This window comes from Glycine soja, chromosome 6 (assembly GCF_004193775.1).
Source record: "Glycine soja cultivar W05 chromosome 6, ASM419377v2, whole genome shotgun sequence".
Taxonomy (NCBI): Eukaryota; Viridiplantae; Streptophyta; class Magnoliopsida; order Fabales; family Fabaceae; genus Glycine; species Glycine soja.
The window spans coordinates 35,189,712-35,196,198 of NC_041007.1; the positions used below are offsets into that span (position 1 = coordinate 35,189,712).

Sequence of the window (6,487 nt, forward strand, 5' to 3'; positions counted from 1 at the left end):
CCGCCAATTGATCTGATTGAGGTATTTGGTTAATGGTTTAGGTGGTAGGTTAATAATTGATTTGGTATTGTATTAAAAAAAATCAAAATTATACATATATTTATTATATATTAAATGTATAACTAATATTATTTGATTAAAAAAAATCATTTCATACTTCAAAATCTAAAAATAACAATCAATGTTGTTGGATTCTTCTCAAAATTGAGGTCATCTCTAGTTAGATACATTAAATAGTCCAAGAACTGACTAAGTCTTATTAGGAGTATTCCAACCATATTACTAACCAACGTGTGACATCTTAACAATTATCAAACAACTCTCTTTTGAAAATTACTAGAATACTAGTATATAAACTCAATTTTGGTTGTATACAGAGACATTGTCTGCAGTTTTTTTCTGTTCCAAGTACAAAAATCCAAGAGAATATTGATCTAACTCAATTACAATCATGCATAAGCCACAAATGCAAGCACCAATAGGTATCTTGGGTTTTGATTGTATAATTCAACCTGACAGTAGATGAACTTTGATAAGCACTGGCCAACCAAGTGTCTGAATGGTCTCATCCTTAGAATAGCTCAAGAGCTCCAAAATTACATTAAGCACATCAACAGCAAAAATACGCTCTGGAATATGCAAGAGGCAGATAAAAAAACTTAGAAGATGAATCACATAAAAAACTAGCCAGTGAGATCAATACATTATCATAAAGAAATAAATGGAAAAATCCAAAACATATCAATTGTTGATTCCAGTGCACCACCAACAGAACATGGAAACATATGCTAATTAACTCGCATATTTTGTAAACTATGTTACTAGATAATCCAGCTTGCAGAGAAACATTTTGCTTTAAACAATATTGGATCAACAAGCTCCCTCTCACCTGCTGTGAATGTAAGTGACTTAATGCTAAAGTGACTGCACGAGCAAGGATGATCAGAGATCCAATGGTTTGCTCTACCAACAACACCGGATGGAATATTTTCTAGGTTTATCGCCATCAAGTCAAAAAGTGGCTGGGCATCAATTACCTAGCCACCAAAAAAAAGGGAAAAAGTAGATTAGTAGTTGATCAAATGCAATGACCCAATTGATAGAATTTTGGGAGCAAGGGTTGCATTCATGAGCCTACCCCATTGGCAATTTATAGTAAGCAATCGTCAATGGAATTTTTAAGTGAGATATTTAAGTTCAATTCTTGCTCTCCACCAAATTCACTAGAGGCTTGAAGGCTTTTCCTAAGATGTCTGCAAAGGACACCAACAAAACCAATCTCTGCCAAGCCACTCTCAGATCTAATTTGCATAGCCAAAGATGTGGCAACCTGAATAACACAGGTCTTTAAGTTGAGGATCATTCATGACATTTTTGTGGTCCAGATGATGTATCACAGAAGCTAGAATTAAGCGCTGATTCCCTGTACAAAAAAAAGGCCAGAAGAAAGAAAAACATGATTATGGAACACAAATTGAAGATTTCACGAAAAACCCTTGTATAGTATTATTATAGTATTATTCATAGCTCATGACTGTTTCAATTTTCAAGATCATGAAATCCACATCTTTAAAGTAACATGGAATTTGACAATACATCCACTGGATGATTTATTTGTGAAAATTAATTGAGACAAAAGTGGTAAGAGAGAATAATACCAGAGTTCTCCATGAAGTAGGCCATCCTTGATAAAATTATCATTGCTAACCCTTTCTGAGGAGCCCAATGTTGTCTAGAATCAAAGTAGACAAACATTGGATCCAGCACACACGCATAGTTGTGCTTTCCTTGGCTAATTCAACCATTCTTTGAATACATATCTGAGCCCCATATTTCTGGTTTTTCAATTTCTTCTCTATAATAATAAAAAACAAATTAAAAGGGGACCAAATGGTGATTAAAAGCCATGTAACAGACTGATTACACAGATAAAACAGCAAATAAATGGCCTACACTAACTCTTGAAAAACATATACCCAGTTAAAAGGGAAGGACCCTTTATTTCTGGTCGTGGCTGGATGATCAAGCAACTAGAGCGGATTGTCATTACCAATAACTGAACCACCCTGACCTTCACACCGGATAACCTCATCCACCCAATTATGATGTGCCTCTGCCCTGACATCAGCTTCTTCATTTTGTCTACTCCACTCATAGTTATCTAAAGTGGCACGAACAATCTACATTTTGAATGAATTAACCAATTAGTGATGATATCTGACAGAAGAGAGAAAACAAATTCGCTATGCAAATTTTAAAGCATTTACTGATCAAAGAAAAATATAGTATAATTGTAGCGACAGGCTTGTTGGGTTTAATTCCTACTTACCCATTAGTGCGAACATCAAACTTTCATGACAAATAGGTTATCACTTATTAGTCATGAAAATGAAAGCATCACAAAACCTTGGATGATTTGAATTCCCAGATATTTCCATCTAAAAAGTTATTTCATTATATTTTCACCTCAGTATTATCAGAGATATGCCTAGTCCAACAATAATGATTCAAAGTTGGGGAACCATTTACAATTGCATATGTAAGGAAGCTTCAATAAAAGGCTACAATGATTTCAATGGGGAGCATCTTTAATTTTATAACATACCTCATCAAAATCTACAAAAATATGTGAAAATTCAGCCATAAACCAAACCTGCCAAGAGAAAAAGAAGTCAAATAAACAATGCCCTGACTCCTAAAAGACTCTGAAACAACAGTAAAACTCACTGCAACCATGAAATTTTACGTGAAAATAAACATTGGAAAGCAATCAGAACACGATGAACATAAATGCAAAACATCATAAGCACAATGGATATCAAAATGAGGCACCAATTACCATTGCTGAAAGGCATTGCAAGCTTGATGCCCTCAAGCAGCGCTTTTCACATGCTTCACCATGTTCCCGTGATAGCATGCACACTTTCGGCACCAACTTTTCAATGTTATGAGTATAAGTAGCATCCATCTGTTTTTTTTTTCATGATGTCAATAGAATGAATATGCATGGCAAATTGACATCAGCTAATTTATAGGTTCAAAGAAAGTAGGAGGAGGAAAACCAATCAATAAATCATTTTTGAAAGGCTGAATTTCACCCAAGGAAGGACCTATAGTTATTATTAAAAACAGACCAGACCTAACTCACTTGCAAAAGCTAGCTCAATTGACATCTTAATACACCCCCTAACCCAAGATTGGACATCTAGAGCACCCAACATTAAGACTGAATAGATTTAGATACCATATTAGACATGGGGGTTGAGCTTAACTCACTCCCAAAAATTAGCTAAAGGGAACAGGACTGACTAAGTCTTATTAGGAGTATTCCAACCATATTACTAACCAACGTGTGACATCTTAACAATTATCAAACAACTCTCTTTTGAAATTACTAGAATACTAGTATATAAACTCAATTTTGGTTGTATACAGAGACATTGTCTGCAGTTTTTTTCTGTTCCCAAGTACAAAAATCCAAGAGAATATTGATCTAACTCAATTACAGTCATGCATAAGCCACAAATGCAAGCAGCCAATAGGTATCTTAGGGTTTTTGGATTGTATAATTCACCTGACAGTAGATGAACTTTGATAAGCACTGGCAACCAAGTGTCTGAATGGTCTCATCCTTAGAATAGCTCAAGAGCTCCAAAATTACATTAAGCACATCAACAGCAAAATACGCTCTGGAATATGCAAGAGGCAGATAAAAAACTTAGAAGATGAATCACATAAAAACTAGCCAGTGGAGATCAATACATTATCATAAAGAAATAATGGAAAGAATCCAAAACATATCAATTGTTTGATTCCAGTGCACCACCAACAGAACATGGAAACATATGCTAATTAATCATGAGAAACTTACATCTGCACCTTACAAATGGAAAGCAACTTGTTGAAGGATTCTGCTATAATATTGACCAGTTTGAGGTGCTCATATCTGAGTTCTTTGTAGCACCTTTCTTCAAGATATTTTCCTATCTAGCAGAAAGAGCAGAAATAGTGAACTTCATCAATGGATACAACTAATTCAAGCATATCTGATTTCCTCTTCTTTGTTTAAAGAAGAAATTACCAATACACATGCAAAATAAAATAATAAAATACCTTTGGAATCCGGAAAGGGTTTTTTGCAGCATATTCACATAATTTGGTAATCTTCCTTTCACTTGGAGACTCATCCTGAGAAGAATAAATTAAAACATGAAAACTGGGCCTAGGGTTCTACTTCATGTACAAATGAGGGTAAAGTGAAAAGATATTGCCATATAATCAAGCATAAAAATTTTCTTTCCATTGAGAACAAGGAATAACTGAAAACAATAAGGACGAAACTTAGATACCGTTCCTTAAGTGCTTTTGGTGCTATTCTTCAATCAAAATTGGAATTTCAACTGGGTAATTTATGTTGATCTTTAATGCAAACCTTTATTAAGAGATTATCGAGGTGAAACTTCGATTCTAATTGATGAAGAAGAGCACCAAAAGAACCTAAGGAACTGTATATAAGCTTTGACCAAATAATAAGCCCACAGCAATGCACAGAAGACACAAGAAGTTTCAAATTGTTCGCTTCGCAAAAGAGAAAAAATATTTTTCTACTTCCAGTGGGGATATAATGGCACTATAAATACTAGATTCCACGAAAAATTTGTTTCCTATGAGGTCATACTGGAGAAAAGAGTTCAATGAGATTACTATTTCAATTATCAAGGAAAAAGAGCCACAAAACACGTACAGGGGACTTAGGGAATATATCAGCAAGCAGTTTTCTGTATCGTTTGACTGGCTGGCGTGATCTTGACCTCAAAGCTGGACAGCAAACACACATGTTCCCACATGCTGGGAAGATCTTCCGAGAGATGACACCCATTTCCTGCAATTCCAAGAACCAGAGCAAAATGTGGCCAAATTCAGAACAAACCAAGCTAAAATATCCAAACAAAAAACCCAAAATCAACCAGCAAAAAAACAAAAGCCCTAATAATTACTCAACCAAAAAAGAAAGAGCCAGTAACAACCGAAAGCCAAAATGAAAGCACATTGAAACCGAAAACATTCATACAATAAACAGCTACAATACAAACATGTCCAGCTTTTCAAATTTCAAAATGAAAAACACAAACAAGAGAAAACCAAACCACCAAGAAAGGAATAAACAAAGCAGAATCAACCACACACACACACTGTAAAGAAAGAAACCAACCACACCAAAAAATTTCCTAGTGATAACAATTAACAGCCAGAATCAAAGGTGAGAAACAGACATCAATAATTCTAGAGAAGAGAGAAACAAAAAAAAAAAAAACAAAGTGAAAGAGAAGAAAGATGAGAATAACACCTTGCACCTATGGAAGAAGATCTGGGAGGGGAAGGTGAAGCCTTACACACAGTGAGTGAGGGCAAGTGTGTGAATAGTAACAATCAACGACAGCGAATAACAGCAAAAGGAACACAAAACAAAACTAAGATGGCGCGTGAGTCAAAACTCAAGACAAGGTGAGACTATGTTGTTGGATGTGGGAGATCACGTGATTGTGTCAGGTGGAACACAAATTCATTTTCCTTTTCCTTTTTTTTCTTTTGCTGTAAAAAGTGTACCTATGCCATTGCCGTTTCAAACCGTGTCAGAACTTGCAACACACATAAACATAACAACTGAAATTTTGATCGTTGTTAGAAATTTTTTTTGAAAAACTCCCACTGCACGCTTGTGGAAACTAATGTTACAATTTTTTTTCAGTACTACTGGTGAATAATGAAACTTTATTTTGAACTCTCCTTGGGGGTTACCATTTCTAGGAATGTTAGTGCCATGGTAAGTGGACAACACGCGCAAAGTTATTTAATTGAAATATCTATAATTACTGACAAATCCTCATCAATGCGGTGTAATTATAATATAATTTAACACAAAGACTCATTGAAATATCTGTAATTAATAGTTATCACAAATGGTCAAATGCTAACAAATATTTTATTCATTAAGAACTAACAAGTAGTAACAATTTTATTTATGGGTAACTTTTAATCATTTTTATTGATTAATTTGTTGACTAACATTTTAATGACATTTTTTTTATGTCTTTACGAATGTTATGATAATTGGTCCGCCAATTGATCTGATTGAGGTATTTGGTTAATGGTTTAGGTGGTAGGTTAATAATTGATTTGGTATGTATTAAAAAAATCAAAATTATACATATATTTATTATATATAAATGTATAACTAATATTATTTGATTAAAAAAAATCATTCATACTTCAAAATCTAAAATAACAATCAATGTTGTTGGATTCTCTCAAAATTGAGGTCATCTCTAGTTAGATACATAAATAGTCCAATAACATTAGTCCGATGAGATCACCGGATCTCAATTAGGTCTATTCAAACCAATTTTTTATAATACTATTCTTAACCCTCTTTTCATCAAGGAAAGAAATACTAACTAGTTTGAAATTCGATAAAAAATAAATAAAG

The 6,487-nt window shown here is 34.0% G+C and overlaps 1 pseudogene; it reads right to left on the bottom strand.

Annotated features, from left to right (window-relative positions):
* Nucleotides 1-357: 357 nt before the first annotated feature.
* LOC114416142 lies at nucleotides 358-5,297 on the bottom strand (annotated as a pseudogene).
* Nucleotides 5,298-6,487: the final 1,190 nt, after the last annotated feature.